The sequence below is a fragment of the Musca vetustissima genome, unplaced genomic scaffold (genome assembly GCF_032173495.1).
Source record: "Musca vetustissima isolate MV318-11 ecotype Yass unplaced genomic scaffold, APGP_CSIRO_Mvet_v1 utg13520, whole genome shotgun sequence".
Classification (NCBI taxonomy): domain Eukaryota; kingdom Metazoa; phylum Arthropoda; class Insecta; order Diptera; family Muscidae; genus Musca; species Musca vetustissima.
Genome location: NW_026886821.1, coordinates 20,453 through 40,904, shown reverse-complemented (window position 1 = coordinate 40,904; position 20,452 = coordinate 20,453).

The following is a 20,452-nucleotide window of genomic DNA, read 5'->3' as shown; positions in this document are numbered from 1 at the left end:
AATATGAGGAGACGTCTTCTTCTACATTAGAATAGAAGAAGAGGGATTCTTCTTGCTATATTCTTCACCACACTGTGGTGCAGGGTATTACGACTTTGTGCATCTGTTTGTAACTGGCAAAAGGAAACGAGATAGACAAAGGGTTCCTTTTGAGGATAAGCATAGAATCTCTTTCTGAGTCGATTTATACATGTCCGTCCGTCCTTCTGTCCTTGTTAAATTTTAAACAAAGTACAGGTCGCATTTATAATCCAAATGAGATGAAGTTTGGCACAGCTCACTTATTTGGCCCAAGGGCGAACCCTCTTGAAATTGGGAAAAATCGGTTCAGATTTATATATAGCTCCCATATATATTTTCGTCCGATTTAATGTAAATGGTAATGTTAACTTTCGATTTACACGAAATTTGGTATACCTTACTGAATTGAGTCTGGAATAATGTGTGCAAAGTTTCGTGAAAATCGGTTCAGATTTAGATATAGCTTTCATATATACTCTCGTCCGATTTTATGTAAATGGTGTACCAAAGTACCTATATATCTTTACATATACATTTTGGTCCGATTTAATGCAAATAGTGTACCAAAGCCTCTATATATATATATTTCTGTGTGCACGAAATTTGGTATATCTTACTGAATTGAGTATAGAATGATGTGTGTTAAGTTTCCTGAAAATAGGTTCATATTTAGATATAGCATCCGTATATACTTTCGTCCGATTTTATGTAAATGGTATACCAAAGCCTTTATATATCTTTCGATGTGCACGAAATTTAGCATAACGTACTGAATTAAGTCTAGAATGATGTGTGTTAAATTTCCTGAAAATCGGTTCATATTTAGATATAGCATCCATATATACTTTCGTCCGATTTTATGTAAATGGTGCACCAAAGTCCCTATATATCTTTCGATTTGCAGGAAATTTGGCATAGCGTATAGAATTGAGTCTAGAATGATTTGTGCAAAGTTTCGTGAAAATTGCTTCAGATTTACTTATAGCTCCCATATATATTTTCATCCGATTTTAGCTAAATAGTGTAACAAAGCCTTTTTATACCCTACCCACCTTTAAGTATACCGATCGTCATATTTTGACTAGCTGAGTCGATCTAGACATGTGTGTCCGTCCGTCCGTCTGTACATTATAATTTGTAAACACGATACAGGCCACAGTTGTGGACCAATCTTCACGAAATTTTGCATGTAGTATGGGTTCTGGCCAATGAAGACCCCTATTGTTTTTGGGAAAGATCGGTTAATATTTAGGTGATGAAATGGACCAAATACTAAATTTTTGTGCTGTTTACCTCTGTTTACCTCTAATCGGGCAAGAGGGTGCAAATATCACGAAATATTGCCCAGGCTCGGAATAAACATCCGCAGAAAATTTGAGTTCCGTGGTAGTTGTGTAGGGTATCATATGGTCGGCCCCGTCCGACTATACTGCTCCGCTCACTGGTCATTTCTTTCGATTTACACGAAATTTGGCGTCTCATTCTGAATTAAGTCCAGAATGATGTGTGTTAAGTTTAGTGAAAATCGGTGCAGATTTAGATATAGCTCCCATATATACTTTCGTCCGATTTTATGTAAATTGTAATGGTAACTTTCGATTTGTACAGATTTAGATAAAGTCCCCATATATTTTCGCCCGATTTAATGTAAATGGTTACTGAATGCTATAAATCGATTTACGATTTGTCTTATTGTAAGCAAACGACTCTAAATCTGCCCGAATGAAATGAAATTTAACATGGGTTGGAGAAAAGCATGCGTATGCATTGATGTTAGTCGGTTCACTTATATATAAAGATCACATATTTATGTTCGTTCAATTTCATGTTGGGATACATATGTAGAATATACCCAACGTGGTGAAGGGTATTATTAATAGGGGTATTCTTCTTTAGAATATAAATACAGGTCTTCTAATCTTCTTGAATAGAATAAGGGGTATACGTATATAAAATATAAGATTAGACCCTTTATAGAATATTGCTTTATACACAAGTGACAATTATTTGGCCACCTCAATATCTGCCTTTGATGTTTTGAGTGTGTGCGTGAATACTAAAGAAAATTGGTTTTATTTCTGTTCAAGTGTTAAAATCAATGGCAATTCAATGTTCTGTCAGTTTCGCAATACCATTGATCTCATGGGAGCCGATGGAATGCCAGTGTATTTCTCTATGATAGTCATACACCTTTTTCGGTTTCGCTTCGGTGTTTAATGACCATGTGGATAATAAAATTGATAAATTTTTGTTCAACTTAATTTTAGCTGGTCTGATGTTAGATAGCAATAAAATGAAAGAGCCTAGGCGTAAAGTACAAAAAACGTAGGAAAAAAGTGCCTTTAAAATTTCCTAAAAAAATAAAGTTATGTTTGTCTTTGTTTTAAATTGTAATATATGAGCCATTCCATCAGTCATGGGGATGTAAACTTATCACTGTTAATAGAAGATTTTTGTTGTGGTTGGAAAAATCCATTTGGGGACGAAAGCCCTTGGCGGATATATTAAGAATTCAAAAAGGCCAAATGTAGATACTTTTCATACTCTCATTTAAAGAGTTCCCAAAATTCTAGTGTTATAATACGCCTACAAGCCCATATTCAAAATTTTAACGTTCTTGGCCGATTAGTATGTTACATATTTAGTGCACTTAAAATGTGTTACCTATTAATAAGTAAAACTCTGCTAAAATCGAAACTCTGCAAAATTAGCAACACTCAGGTTGAGAAACGGGGCTGGGAACAAGCGTGGCCTTTTGACGGGTGCTATTTTAAAAACTAGACATATTTCTGAGAAGCTTGCTTTCCGTCGTTGAAAATGCGAAAAAAACCTACAAAATTCCGCTATGCCAAATTTCGTGTATATCGAAAGATATGTAGGAACTTTGGTGCACCATTTACTTAAAAACAGGCGAAACTATATATGGGAACTATATCTAAATCTGAACCGATTTTCACGAAACTTAGCGTATATAATTCCAGACTTAATTCAGTACGCTATGACAATTTTCATGCAAATCGAAAGTTATATAGGAACATTGGTGCACCATTTACATTAAATCGGAAGGAAATATATATGGGAACTATATACATAAATCGGAACCGGTTTTCCCCAATTTCAATAGGATCATAAATGCAACCTGTACTTTGTTTACAATTTTTGTCTGTTACAAACATATGCACAAAGACACAATGTGGTGAAAGGTATAAACATGGACCTATTTCTTGCTAAACTATATCAAAACATGGCACAATATAGAAAAGGTTCTTCTAAGATGTTTTCTACCATCTAAGAACCCGAAATGCAAAATTGCCTTTTATAAGATTTATAAAGACCCACATTGACAATTTTCTAAATATCGAATTTGCAAACTTCAAGAACCTGGTTTGTTAAATTGTAGAGTCGGGAAATACGGAGTCTTCAGTGAATATTTCAAATTGTTCAAATCGGAACGGTGAATTTAATATAAAACCAGTGAGCGGAGCAGTATAGTCGGACGGGGCCGACCATATGATACCCTACACAACTACCACGGAACTCAAATTTTCTGCGGATGTTTATTCCGAGCCTGGGCAACATTTCGTGATATTTGCACCCTCTTGCCCGATTAGAGGTAAACAGCACCTCTTCCTCACACTGACATATTTTCCGAATATTACGAGTATTCAGTACAGCTATTGTTCATATTCCCTTCACCGTGGATTGTGTTGTGATGTTCGGCTTTCATTTGTGGTCTATAGATCGACTCGAAAGTAACACAAAAAATTAAGTTTTCAGTCCACTTTATTCCAAAATTATTATCTGATCATCACCGAAAATTATAGGCGTTGTCCTTGACCATACCCGGAATCTCATGGAACATTTCAAAGCGATCAACACGATAGTTCCGCTTTCTAGAGTGATAATGGGCTACTAAATAATATACGAATACGGAGATACCTGTAAATATTTAGGTGTAACTCCCACATCCGAGCACATACATCAATCTAATTGGTCTTAATTTAAAGGTCAACCACTCCTCTTGGATATAATATCAACTTCTCGGATCTATGTCCTTCAGTGGTAAATATATATGCTATAGAATTCAAATTTTGTAATTTTTCACACAAAAGTCAGGGTTCATTTGACCCGCTAAATATTGAACGATCTTTTGGCCATATTCCATGCAAAATTTCACGAAGTTCGGACCATTATTGCGGCCTCTGGATTTGGTCCATTTCATACCCTAAATATCTTTCACAAAAACAATAGGGGTCTTCATTGGCCAGAACCCATCCTACATGCAAAATTTCGTGAAGATTGGTCCATAACTCTAGCCTGTATCGTGTTTACAAATTATAATGGACAGACGGACGGACGGACACACATGTGTAGATAGACTCAGCTAGTCGAGATATGACGATCGGTATACTTAAAGGTGGGTCTAGGACCAATATTTCGCGGTGTTACAAACTTTTGGGGCTGCACAAAGCTATAATACTCTGACAACATAGTTGTGTAGGGTATAATAAATTTCAGAATTCGAGCTCTACTCTTTCCTCCATAGGTCGAATTTTTGGTACGTTTTTATATCCTTCACCACAGGGTATTATGTCTTTGTGCATATGTTTGTAACAGGCAAAAGCGAACGAGATAATCGGTTCAAATTTAGATAGTAGATAGATATATGTGGGAGCTCATATATTTTCGCCCGGTTTAAGGTAAATGGTGCGCCAAAGCCCCTAAATATCTTTCGATTTTCTCGAAATTTGGCATGGTGTACTAAATTAAGTCTAGAATGATGTGTGCTAAGTTTCGTGAAAATCGGTTCAGATTTAGATATAGTTTCCATATATAGTTTCGTCCGATTGAATAGATATGTTGAAGTTCTTATATATCTTTCGTTCAATTTCGTGTCAATGTTATTTATCACAAAGTAAAGGCGAAAAATTTTACTGTTAGGAGATTATCTGTTAACAATATATTCGGCCAAAAATCAAATTTTACCTTTTGCTACTTTCCTTACTGGTTTTTGTTCGATATTAAAAAAAAAAAAAACATTTTAAAGTTCGACCTTCCAAGTTCTATATAGTTTTGGGCCATACATGCCTGTACTGACTCATGTCGGAAATGTGTGAATGATGTTGATTTCGTGGGCCTATCAATTGGTCAATATGTTTGTATGTATGTACGTCGGTCGGTGTGTACATTGTGTGTGAGTACATGTGTAAGATTTCGTTTCGGTGTGAAGTGTTGATTGTACGTTCGAAAAGGCCAATAAAATAAGCGTTAATTGGTTCAACAAATGAACAAGTGATGGACGTTCTACCAATCTATTGAAGTGAGTGTGTGCATGTGTGTGCATGATTGGAACAAAACAAAAACAAATTCTCATATGGCCAATAAAAAACTCAAAAGAATTCATAGAAAACAAAACAACAACAACATCAAATGAACAAACAACAAACCGTTGCCATTGTCCGTTTGATGGACCGATGTTTTGACAACAACAACAACACCAGCAACAAAAAGTGTTTTGGTGGTAAGTTTATGCCTCGTTATTGTTTGCTCGATATATTAACGAATTTAATTGTTTGTTATTGTTGTTGTGTGTGTTCGGTATTGACCCAAACAAACAGAAGTTAGCGGTGCTTCTGGTACTTGACAATCAATAAAACAAAGAATTTCCAATATTCGGACAATTCGTGGAATTGTCGTTTGTTGATGCAGTCGTCGAACAGTTAGATGGCTGACTACCAAAAGAGAGGAGGGAGTTGGGGGTTTACCTTTCATTCAGAAGGCTCTAACATATCACATTAAAGAGTTTTATTGTTGTTTGTTTTGCTTTGTGTTTTTTTTGGTGGTGGGGGGTTGGGTTTTGCCGTAGAATGATGTAGTTTCTCTCTGACCTGATCGGTGGGAATATCACGCGGGTTTTAATTAATAACAGCATTTTTAAGATTCATTCCATGTGAAATGGTTGCTTGAAAACCAATAAAGGAGGTTTATTTTGAATGTGTCGGAGAATTGATTTGAATCTCATTTTTTTTTTATATTGGCTGGGATTTTTGATGAGTATTTTTTTTAAGTGATTTAAAATTGATTTTTATTATTGAATTACCTCTTACCGCCAATAAATTAAGATGACACAAACGGAAGTTTGTCCCATTAAACTAATTTAATGTTTTAATAACATAAACTAATATCTTGATCTAATTCGGTCATTATAGAATAGAGGGTATACTAATTTTGTCATTCCGTTCGTAACTCATTAAACTTGGCGTACTTCCTTCGGTACATTGGGATGATGCGACTTTGCTTTCAATGTCATACCCATGACGATTTCAACAGTTTCTATGCAAGGTTTATGCATCATTGTTTTTGTTTTTTTGGTATTTAACATCAAACCAGTAAGGAAAGAAGTAAAGTCGGACGGGTCCGACTATATGATACCCTTCACCACTTTGGGTATATTCAACAGATGAATCCTAACAGACGTCGCATTTTAAAAGGACCATCAAAATGAAATTGGATCCATAAACATGTCATTCTGCAACCTATACTAATTTTTTCATTTGGTCAGATTTAGAAGCTATATCTAAATCTAAACTGATTTCAACGATTTCACGAAATTTAACACACATCATTCTAGACCTAATTCATTACGTTGTGCCAAATTTCGTCAAACCGAAAGATATTAAGGGACTTTGGTACACCATTTACCTTAGATTGGACGAAAATATATATGGGAGCTATACCTAAATCTGAACTGATTTTCACGAAACTTAGCACACATCATTATAGACTTAATTGAATACGATATGCTAAATTTCGTGCAAATCGAACGATATATAGGGACTTTGGTGCACCATTTACATAAAATCGGACGAAACTATATATGGGAGCTATATCTAAATCTGAACCGATTTACATCAAACTCAGTACACATCCTTCTAGACCTAATTCATTACGCTGTGCCAAATTTCGTGTAAATCGAAAGATATATATAGGGACTTTGGCGCACCACTTACATTAAATCGGACGAAAATATATATGGGAGCAATATCTAAATCTGAACCGATTTTAATCAAACTCAGCACACAGCATTATGCACATAATACAGAACGCTCTGCCGAATTTCGTGCAAATCGAAACATATAAAGAGACTTTGGGGCACCATTTACATTAAACGGGAGGAAATTATATATGGGAGCTATATCTAAATCTGAACCGATTTTTCCCAATTTCAATAGGGTTCGTCCTTGGGCCAAATAAGTGACCTATGCCAAATTTCATCCAAATCGAATCATAAATTGCGATCTGTACTTTGTTCACAAAAATACATGGACGGACAGACGGACGGACATGCGTAAATCGACTCAGAAATTGATTCTATGCATATTCTCAAAAGGAATCATGTGTCTATCTAGTTTTCTTTTGCCTGTTACAAACATATGCACAAAGACATAATACCCTGTACCACAGTGTGGTGAAGGGTATAAAAAGGGGAAGTGAACCTATGGGTCCCATCTTCGAACTTTATCTAGACATGGTAAAGATAATAGGTTGTGTAAAGTTTGGTTCAAATCGGATATTCCTATTGCCTAATATAGGATTTATAAATATTGAAATATTTGACCATTTGTGGGGGAAGGTACCAGAATGAGTGGACCAATGGATCTTATCTTGGGACTTGATTTAGGCTTGGTGGAGACAATAAATTGTGCAAAGTTTGGTTCAAATCGGACATTCTATTCGACTGAAATTGGATTTATAAATATTTAACATTTTTCGGACCGATATTCCCCATCTTGTAACTTGAATTAAGTTTGAGAGTAATATTAATATGTCCAAAGTTTGGATGAATTCGGTTATTTCCTTCGAGAGTTATCGAGCGCACCCGACAGACGGACTGCCATTTGTAAAACGATTCCAAATTCCGTCCATAGAAACCTGAGGCCTATATTTCGATGAAGCACATTTTCATCAAAGGGTATAAAATGTAAATATCCTGTTGTCTGTGGCAGACCTTCCATGAATATATCTATCTATATTACACTTCTAAAATACCCCCAATACAGCCGTATACCTATAGGAGACACATCACATTCTATTTACAAAAGGCTCCTCTCATCTATCGGTAGAAGTGCCTTCTGTGTGTAAAAATCTTTTGAAAAGCCATATTTTTAGAGAATATCCCCCAAAATATCCTCGACCTAATGTATAGCTTTCAAAATAGGTTCTATCCATAAACAAAAATAAAAAATGTCCTGCTATCTGTGGAAGACGCACCATGAAGCTTTCTATCTATAATGTCTCTGAAACAGCCGTAAATCTAAAGGTCATCGCCTTCTATTTACAGAAGTTCTCTATGTTAAGGGAACCCCCCCCATTCCCGATTTTAATCTTTCAAGATTTTCAATGGGCTGGTAAATCAATTTCAATGTTTGTTAAGGTTTGTAACTTTGCACATATATATTTGAAGATTTAAAAGAGAAGAAAAATAATTTACAACAAATTTTTGTAATTTTGTTGTTGTTTTTTATACCATTCACCACACTGTGGTACAGGGTATTATGTATTTGTGCATATGTTTGTAACAGGCAAAAGGAAACGAGATAGACCCATGGTTCCTTTTGAGAATATGCATAGAATCACTTTTTAAGTCGATTTAAGCATGTCCGTCCGTCTATCTGTCCATGTATTTTTGTGAGCAAAGTACAGGTCGCATTTATGATCCGAATTGGATGAAATTTGGCACAGCTCATTTGTTTGGCCCAAGGACGAACCCTATTGAAATTGGGAAAAATCGATTCAGATTTAGATATAGCTCCCATATATATTTTTGTCTGATTTAATGTAAATGGTATGCCATTGGTGTTCGATTTGCACGAAATTTGGTATAACTTACTGAATTGGGCCTAGAGTGATGTCTGCCAATGATGTCTGTCGTGAAAATCGGTCCAGATATAGATATAGCTCCTATATATAGTTTCGTCCGATTTTATGTAAATGGTGCACCAAAGTCCCTATTTATCTTTCGATTTGCATGAAACTTGGCATAACGGACTGAATTGAGCCTAGAGTGATGTCTGCCAAGTTTCGTGAAAATCGGTCCAGATTTAGATATAGCTCCCATATATAGTTTCGTCCGATTTTATGTAAATGATGCACCAAAGTCCCTATATATCTTTCGATTTGCACGAAATTGGGCATAACGTACTTAATTGAGCCTAGAGTGATGTATGCCAAGTTTCGTGAAAATCCGTCTAGATTTAGATATAGCTTCCATATATAGTTTCGTCCGATTTTATGTTAAGGATTCACCAAAGTCCCTATAAATCTTACGATTTGCACGAAATTTGGTATAGCATACTGGATTGATCCTAGAATGATGAAAATCGGTTCAGATTAAGATATATATATATACTTCCGTCAGATTTAATGTAAATAATGAACCAAAGTTCTAATATTGCATAGATCGATTGATTTTAAGTAGTTGACGCACCAAGGAACCAATATATGGTTGATAGGAACAAAACGTACTGAAATTAGTATAACCCAACCTGTGACAAGTTTCGTTGAAATCGGTTTATATTTGGATATAGATTCCACATATATTTTCGTCCGATTTTAAGTAAACGGTGCAAATGGTGTTTGTCACATTGACATGAAATTTTGCACAACGTACAAAATTGAGCATAGAATAACGTAGTTGCGTTTTCTAGAAGTACAGACATAGTTCATGTTAATTGTCCTGTTTAATATACCCATAGAGGTGAAGGGTATCATATAGTCGGCCCCGTCCGACTTTACTACTTTCCTTACTGGTTTCTATATGAGATATCTGGAGAACCCTCCTATATATTCTATAGAAATCCTTTAAAAAATCCATTTGCTCTAAATCCTTCAAATGCCGAATAATGGAGTGTACCTTTAATTGTATTATTGCTTGGGCCAATAGTGCTAGTCGGATTTTATATCCAATAGAAATTCAAAATATCAATTCCTGGCCCAAAATACCGAAATTCGAAAGGTACCATTTTCAATACCAACCATCCCTTAATAGAATAGCATTGTGTGTAATACAATTTTAAAGCTTTATCTTAAATATTGCGAACTCTGTCGCCATTTCAGCAGACAAAAGACGAACATGGCTAAATTGACATGGAATTGGGACCAAGAATATATACCTACTTTGTGGGGCCTCCGAAAAATATTTCGAGTTTTAGGAAATTAAGAGATAAATTGAAATTTTATGAAAAGACTTCGTCAAATATTGATATCAATAAATAATTTTTTTTTTTTGAGACTTTTATGTCCTACAATCAATAAATTCATGAATAGACCTCCCCACATATTTCATTTACAGTTCCTAGCAGACTTACAGGACTCGAACATAGATTTATTGCAATTCCAATAAAAAAAGTACCATACCCATTCTACATTTTTTAATTCACCCGAACAATTCGATAGGGGTTATAAGTCACAATTTATTTCACTTTCGAATTTTCGTATCTGATATGTGGGTACAGACACATAAGAGATACCTTGTATTAGGCCATGTTTTTGAGGCAAAACGTGAAGTCAACATGTAGGTTGTGGCAAATAAATAAAAACCAAAAACTAAACATCAACAAACACGAAACAGAATTAATGAATTGAAAACAAGTAACAACTTAACTGGCCGCAAAACATTCCTTGAGTGTAAATTAAAGCTACCACATTTTGACCTCAGACACACACACAACTGGAATTTGGTCCACCAGCACCACCACCACCACGATTTTAAGTTAGCCATTCGAAACGATGCTGTGCTAAATATGTTTATTCAAAATCGTCTAGGCCTGGCTGAAAAACTAATACCACATACATACATACATATATACATACAGAGAAAAACTACTTTATTTGCAATGGCAGTGTTTGGCATAATATTGTGGGGGTAGATAATTGAAATCGAAACATAAATCAAACGGTTGGACTGTTCGACTGTGTTTTATGTAGATTTCTCAAAATGTCCTGATATATTTAATATAAAAGGAATTTATATTTAAAACCAGTAAGGAAAGTAGTAAAGTCGTACTTTGGTTATATTTTACATATGTATCCGAAAAGACGTCGCTATACTGTTTAAAATGTAATCTCAATCAGACACCCATTCAATATTTGGCGTACAATTAACATAAATAAGTCGAAATTATATATGGAAGCTAAGTTATATCTATATCTGAACCGATTTCAAGCAAACACTCCTAGATCTAATTCAGATCAATACCATAGTCAATCGAACTATGGTATGGATCTCTAGTGTACAATTTGCTTAAATTTCCAATATGCCAATATTCTTGCTAATCAAAAGATTTGCAGTGACTTTGGTGCACCATTTACCTAAAATCGGGCGAAACTATATATGGAAGCTATATCTAAATATGAACCGATTTTCACGAAACTTAGCACACGTCATTCTAGATCTAATTCAGTAGGTAATACCAAATTTCGTGCAAATCGAATGATATATAGGGACTTTGGTACACCATTCACCTTAAAACGGACGAACCTACATATGGGCGCTATATCAAAATCTGAACTGATTTTTACGAAACTTGAGACAAGTCATTCTAGGCTTAATTCAATACGCTATGCCAAAATTCGTGCAAATCAAATCATTTTCAGGGACTTTGGTACACCATTTACCTAAAATCGGCCGCAACTATATATGGGAGCTATATCTAAATCTGAACCAATTTTCACGAAACTTAGCACACATCATTCTAGACCAAATTCAGTAGGCTATACCAAATTTCGTGCAAATCGAAAGATATATAGGGACTTTGGTACACCATTTACCTTAAAACGGACGAACCTACATATGGGCGCTATATCAAAATCTGAACCGATTTTCACGAAACTTGGCACAAGTCATTCTAGACTTAATTCAATACGCTATGCCAAAATTCGTGCAAATCAAATCATTTTCAGGGACTTTGGTGCACCATTTACCTAAAATCGGCCGTAACTATAAATGGGAGCTATATCTAAATCTGAACCAATTTTCACGAAACTTAGCACACATCATTCTAGACCTAATTCAGTAGGCTATACCAAATTTCGTGCAAATCGAAAGATATGTAGGGACTTTGGTACACCATTTACCCAAAATCGGGCCATACTATATATTGGAGCTATATCTAAATCTGAACCGATTTTCTCGAAACTTGGCACAAGATATTCTAGACTTTATTCAATACGCTGTGCCAAAATTCGTGCAAATCAAATAATTTTCAGGGACTTTGGTGCACCATTAACCTAAAATCGGCCGAAACTATATATGGTAGCTATATCTAAATCTGAACCGATTTTCACGAAACTTGGCAGACGTCATTCTAGACCTAATTCAGTAGGCTATACCAAATTTCGTGCAAATCGAAAGATATATGGGGACTTTGGTACACCATTTACCTTAAATCGGACGAAAATATATATGGGAGCTATATCTTAATCTGAACCGATTTTTCCCAATTTCAATTGGGTTCGTCCTTCTGCCAAATAAGTGAGCTGTGCCAAATTTCATCCAAATCGCATCATAAATGCGACCTGTACTTTGTTTACAATTTAACATCAACAGATGGACGGACGGACAGACGTACGGACGGACATGCATAAATCGACTCAGAAAGTGATTCTATGCATATTCTCAAAAGGAACCATGGGTCTATCTCGATTCCTTTTGCCTGTTACAAACATATGCACAAATACATAATACCCTGTACCACAGTGTGGTGAAGGGTATAATAAAAAGGATATTTAACCCTTTAAAAAGAACCAACCGAAGAGGCTATAATTTTGCATTCCGGGTTCATAAAGCGCAATCATCTTTTTTATAAAAAAATGGAAATAATTACATGCTTCGACATAACTCCTTTTTCGGTATTTTGAAGATCCTGCCATTTTCCTGTCTATACATTGATACTTCGTTTTTCCAGAGGGTATTAAAAGACATTTTATTTAAGGAAACCTCTGGAAGGCCCTTTATTTGTAGAAGCATTATTTTCAATTTCCTCATATTTATATAAATCCTTTAAAAATCATTCTCTCTGTAGAAGTCCTTCATTGTGTATTCTACCTACAAGACCCTTCAAAAAGCTTTTCCTATAGGCCTTCTATCAAAAGTCCTTATTCTCCAATTTATCTGCATAAAACAGTTCGAAAGACCTTCCGTTTGAAGAAGTTCCAATATCTAAATTAGTCCTCTAAAATCCTTCTATCTATAGGTCTGCAATCTACAAAATACTTTTCAAAAGGCTTTCTAACGGTAGAAGGTCTCGCAGAGTGAATTCTAGAGTTCTGTTCGCATACCTCTCAACCATCAACATTTCCGAAATTGCATTCAATACCACTGTGCAATTGCTAAATTATATATTTTTGGGCGTACTTTTCTATTTTCGGGGTACCCAGTCATATCCAGTGGTGGTCATAGTCCGCATGAGGTCGGCATGAATGATTGTAACGGCAACATTTTAGCAGCTGTTTCTGTTGCTGTTGCACGCCTTCGTTGTTGTTGCTGTTATTGCGGCTGCTGTATTAATCGATCTGTGGGCAATGATTAAGCACGCGTATTGCTGCAATATGCAATCCGTACCTACTAATCCCAAGTACAGTCTTTTAGACTGTCAGTTTATTTTAAAGGCATTTTGGAGTTATTACGGGCAAACTAAAACAGCGGGACTGACTGGGAGCTACAAAAGGGGTGGCACAGACAGGCAGACAGACAGCAATTGCAAATAAAAAACACAAAAAATAGTAGTTATGTCTGACACAGCCCAGGTGTATGAAAGACTAAGAAATAAACAAACAGCTAAACAACATCGAAACAGCCAGCTAGCGAGCCAAACAGTCAGTCAAAGCAATAGATATTCGGCATCAGTGCTTGGCCATAGATATGGTCTATGAAGCTGAACTGAAAATTTATGCAATTTTGTGCTATTATTTGCTTATGAACCAGGGCAGACCGGCCGAGCGACCGACTGCCCGACCATAATGAAATGTTCAATTCGTGGTGAGTGTTTTTTTGGTTTAGTTTAAGGTATGGACAACAAGTTTTTCTGTGGCGGTTTTTTTCATTTCGATTCGAGTGTGCTTTATGGGGTTTGTATTTACTTCAGTACCAATATTGAAAAGCAGCAACAAGAAATCAAGTTTATATGAATTGCTACCAGGTATAATTTCGATCATGTTGCGCAGATGCAAAATAGAAATAATTGCCAATGGTTGCAACTAAAACTCCATGCACGTAGTTTCCTGAGTTGCACAGTGTTTCTGTAATAATAATTTACATGCTTGAAAGGCCTATTAGCAGGCGTGGAATTTTTAGATTTGTTAAAATTATTTTAAGTGTCTAGCGATATGCGTAGATTTCAAGAAGATTTTAAGGGTTTATCGTAGGCGAAGAAACATGCTCATGTCTTTCTGCAACCTATGATAAATTTAATTTCATTCGGGCAGATTTAGAGTAGTCTGCGTACCATGGGACAAATTTATGGAAAACGATATATAGCAAAATTGATACACTTTATTCAGTACGACAACCGTTCGAAATACATATGGAAGCTATGGCTGCATCTGCACCAATTTCAACGAAACGCAATAACGTCATTCAAGGCTTAATTTGATACATTGCACAAAATTTCGGGTTAATCGAACAAACATTAGGAGTTTGGTGCACCATTTATGTAAAATCGGACGAATACATATCCATATGTTGGATCCATATCGAAATCTGAACCGATTTTCCCGAAACATCATTCTAGAATGATTCTAGACTCAATTCATTACTCTATGCCACATTTCGTGCAAATCGAAGGATATATAGGGACTTTGGTCCACCATTTACATAAAATCGGACGAAAATATATATGGAAGCTATATCTAACTCTGAACCGATTTTCTCGAAACTTAACAAAATCACTTTAATGTTCATTCAGCACGCAATGCCAAATTTCGTGCAAATCCATGGATATACAGGGATTTTGGACCACTTACGTAAAATCGAACGAAAATATATATGGGAGCTATATCCAAATTTGAACCGATATTCCCGAAACTTACCACTTATCATTTCAGACTTCATTCAGTACGCAATGCCAAATTTCATGCAAATCGAAGGATATATAGGGACTTTTGTGCACCATTTACATAAAATCGGACGATAATATATATGGGAGCTATATCAAAATCTGGACCGATTTTCTTAGCACGCATCGTTCTAGACTTAATTCACTACGCTGTGACAAATTTCGTGCAAATCGAAGGATATGCATGGACATTGGTGCACCATTTAGTGAAAATCGGACGAAACTATATATGGGAGCTATATCTAAATCTGAACCGATTTTCACGAAACTTTACACACATTTCTGTAGACCTAATTTAGTACGATATGCCAAATTTGGTGCAAATCAAATGATATATAGGTACTTTGGTGCACCATTTACCTTAAATCGGACGAAAATATATATGGGAGCTATATCTAAATCTGAACCAAATTTTTCCAATTTCAATAGCGTTCGTCCTACAATAGACGTAGATTTTTTAAAAATATTTTAAGGATATAAAAATAGGTTTACATTTTTATACCCTTCACCACACTGTTCTATATTTGTGCATATGTTTGTAACAGGCAAAAATAATCGAGATAGACCCATGGTTCCTTTTGAGAATATGCATAGAATCACTTTCTGAGTCGATTTATACATGTCCGTCCGTCTGTCCATGTTAAATTGTAAACAAAGTACAGGTCGCATTTATTATCCGAAATGGATGAAATTTGGCAAATTTGATATTTGGCCCAAGGACGAACCTTATTAAAATAAAATGATGTGTGCAAAGTTTCAGATTTAGATATAGCTCCCATATATATTTTCATCCGAGTTTACGTAATTGGTGCACCAAAGACTCTGAAAATCATTCGATTTTCACGAAATTTGTCGAGGCGTACTGAATTAGGTATAGAACGATGTATGTTAAGTTTCCTGAAAATCGGTTCAGATTTAGATATAGCTCCCATATATATCTTCGTCCGATTTAAGGTTAATTGTTTACCAAAGTCCCTATATATCTTTCGATTTGCATGAAATTTGGCATATCGTACTGAATCGCGATTTAGATATAGCTCCCATATATAGTTTCGTCCGATTTTCTGTAATTGGTGCACCAAAGTCCCTATATATCTTTCCATTTGCACGAATTTTGGTGTAGGGTACTGAATTAAGTCAAGAATGATGTTGCTAAGCTTCGTGAAAAGATCCATAGCCGATTGACACAACGTACAGAAGTAATATAAATTGGTCTCTGTTAAGTTTCCCTGAAATCGGTTCAGATTTAGGTATAGCTCCCATATAATTGGTGCACCAAAGACTCTGAAAATCATTCGATTTTCACGAAATTTGTCGAGGCGTACTGAATTAGGTATAGAACGATGTATGTTAAGTTTCCTGAAAATCGGTTCAGATTTAGATATAGCTCCCATATATATCTTCGTCCGATTTAAGGTTAATTGTTTACCAAAGTCCCTATATATCTTTCGATTTGCATGAAATTTGGCATATCGTACTGAATCGCGATTTAGATATAGCTCCCATATATAGTTTCGTCCGATTTTCTGTAATTGGTGCACCAAAGTCCCTATATATCTTTCCATTTGCACGAATTTTGGTGTAGGGTACTGAATTAAGTCAAGAATGATGTTGCTAAGCTTCGTGAAAAGATCCATAGCCGATTGACACAACGTACAGAAGTAATATAAATTGGTCTCTGTTAAGTTTCCCTGAAATCGGTTCAGATTTAGGTATAGCTCCCATATATATTTTCATCCGATTTTAGATAATTGGTGCACCAAAGACTTTTAAAATCATTCGATTTTCACGAAATTTGTCGTAGCGTACGGAATTAGGTCTAGAACGATGTATGTTAAGTTTCCTGAAAATCGGTTCAGATTTAGATATAGCTCCCATATATATCTTCGTCCGATTTAAGGTAAACTGTTTACCAAAGTCCCTATATATCTTTCGATTTGCACGAAATTTGGCATAGCGTACTGAATTGCGTTTATAAAAATATGTGCTAAGTTTCCTGCAAATCGGTTCAGATTTAGATATAGCTCCTATATATATATTTTCGTCCGATTTAATGTTAATGGTGCACCAAAGTCCCTATATATCTTTCGATTTGCACGAATTTTGGTGTAGGGTACTGAATTAAGTCAAGAATGATGTTGCTAAGCTTCGTGAAAAGATCCATAGCCGATTGACACAACGTACAGAAGTAATATAAATTAGTCTCTGGCAAGTTTCCCGGAAATCGGTTCAGATATAGATATATAACAAAAACGCGTCGTCTGTTAGGATACATATATAGAATATGTGAAGTGGTGAAGGGTATCATATAGTCGGCCCAGTTCGACTTTACTACTCTCCTTACTGGTTTTTAAATTGATTTTAAGCATCAACTGGCTCAGATTTTATATATTGATTTTGTCATACCGTTTGTAACTCATCGATATATTCATTTCCGACCCTATAAAGTGTATATATTCTTGATCAGGGTAAAATTATAAGACGATCTAGCCATGTCCGTCCGTCTGTCCGTCTGTTGTAATCACGCTATCTTCTGAAGGATTTGAGATAGGGTGCTGAAATTTTGCATAGGGTTGTCTTTTATCTGCAGGCAGGTCAAGTTCGAAGATGGGCTTTATCGGTCCACGTTTAGGCATAGCTCCCATATAAGGGTAACCGCCAAATGTCGCTATTTTAGGGTTCTTGAGCGCGGTTTCAGCCGAATTCGATGAAATTTGATACATTGGGTTCTTATTGCGTAATAAATGTCTCCACAAAAAATTATAAATATAGGTCCACTTTTTCTGGTAGCCCCCATATAACGGTACCTCCTAATTTTCAGTATTTTGGAGATTTTAATCGTATTTTTCCGCCGAAGCTGTAATTTAGTGTTTTGAGTTCTTAATAGGTCCCAAATCTCTCCACAAAAAATTATGAATATAGGTCCATTTTTTCGGATAGCCTCCATATAAGGGTACCCCCAATTTTCGGTATTTTGGGGTTCTTGAGAGCGTTTTTCAACCGAAGTTGCTGCAAATTGGTATTTTGTAGTCGTATATGGTACCAAATTTCCCTACCGAATTGGAAGAAATAATAATATGGACAAAGTTTGGATGAAATCTAAATTTTTTGAAACGGATTTTGTCCAAAGAAACATGGGGTCTAGAACCAATATTTCGATTAGCCACAGTGTATAATTATCCATTAAAAATTACTGAATTTCTTATTATGGTTTGCATAATCCCTTTATAGAAATGTCGGTATAGATCCACTTTTTGGTATGTTCCCTATATTTTCATTTCTAGTACCTGTCAGTATATCTATGTTGGAGGGTATCCAAAGTTCGGCCCGGCCGGACTTTACGCTTTTTCTCTTGTTTAAAATATAATTTTAAAGGGCTATTAGCAGGGTAGATTTTTAAAATTTATTTTAAGGATCTATCAGCAAGTGAAAATTTTGAAAAAAATATTGCAAGGCCCAGGCGTACATTTATTTTAAGGGTCTATTAACTGATGCAGTTTTTTCTTTTTTTTTTTTAAATATTTAATAATGTGACACAAGGACAAGTCCATAATTTTAATACATCTAGATCACTGTGCACCAGATGCAAGACCCGTCGCATCTGGTACCCAGACACATACATACACACAACATTTTGTTTAGAAAATGTTTTTTTTTTTTAATTTTTTTCTAGTGCAAAATTTCAAGATGTTGACACACCCTAACACCGGGGTTTTTTGTTTTTGGTCGTGTTGAACTCTGATGGTTATTGTTGACTCAGGCTTGTCGGTTGGCTATTTAATGCGAATTTGAAAATATTTCTAATATCTCCCGCTTGTGTTGTATTGTTTCGCAATAACAGCAGCAGCAACAACAAAAACAACAAGTTCTAGTTCAATTAAAAACAATTGCAATAGCAACAAGTTTTTTTCTTTGTTGTGGTTGCCCACCCAATTGTTGTAAATTGAACATGGTTACGTCGAATAACTAACTAACAATCGAGTGGATTTTTAATCATAATCCAGTTTTATTAAAACAACAAAAACAACAGAAGTATTCTGATCAGAGACAGAAATCTACTTTCTCAAAATATAATTGGAAATACAAAAAGAAAAAATCCCTTCTAAAATTTATCAGAATTCCTTTTCAGTTGAAATTGAATGCGCTCATACAGAGTATGTTTGTTTGTATGCTTCGAAAGTTAATTAATGGCACCCCCTATTGATAGTGTGGGGGTTCCATGTATTTTCATTATTCCCTGATGTTTACTAATTGACTTGAACTATTTGCCAGATTTTTGATCTGTAATGAAAAAAAAAAACAACTAAGTCGGCTTTTGTATCTCCCCCTCCCCCAAATACTTACATACATATTCATTAAATGAATCTTAAATTAACTTCAAAATGTGTAGTTGTTGTTATTGTTGTTACATCCTCGTCATCTCCGAAAAAAATCTCATTTATTGCTCCGTTGAAATAATGTACCTCCCTGACCTCCCTCCCATTGCAAAGGGTTGGGTGAAAAATGTGTTGAAATTATAATGACGTAGCAGATTTCGGGTTTTTGTGTAAACCATCATCATCAAACCAGGTTTGGTGCCACGCTGAGCCATCAACAATTTGAAGACATGATAAAATGCTTAAAATGTAATACATATAGAGATTGCGGCACTGGAAATGCTATTCGGGTTTTAATTTAAAATCATGATTTAGGGATAAAAAAATCCTTTTGGGTATCAGAGCCCTTGACGAGTTTATTAAGAACCAAAAAGAGAAGTTGAAATAAGGAAATTGTTGGTAAACATTGCAACTTTGTATAATTTGTGTAGGCTTCGTCCCTGTTTTCTTTAACCGTAAGCTAAATACAACAAGACGATATCAAAATATTGTAGAAAATGTTATGAATTTGTGTTGGCAGAAGAGTTTGTAATAGCAACAAGTGAAAAAGCGTTACGTTCGGCCGGGCCGAACTTTGGATACCCTCCACCATAGATATACTGACCGGTACTAGAAATGAAAATATAGGGAACATACCAAAAAGTGGACCTATACCGACATTTCTAAAAATTCAGAATTTTTTAATGGATAATTATACCCTCAGATTTATCGCTATTGAGGGTGTATACACTTTAACACAGTGAAAATGTGGCTAATCGAAATATTGGTTCTAGACCCCATGTTTCTTTGGATCAAATCCGTTTCAAAAAATTTAGATTTCATCCAAACTTTGTCCGTCTTATTATTTCATCCAATCTTAGTTCATATTCGAAAATGGGGAATATTCTTCTGGAACCTCCATACAGGGGCTAGATCTAAATGCGGGTTATTGTTCATTATCGA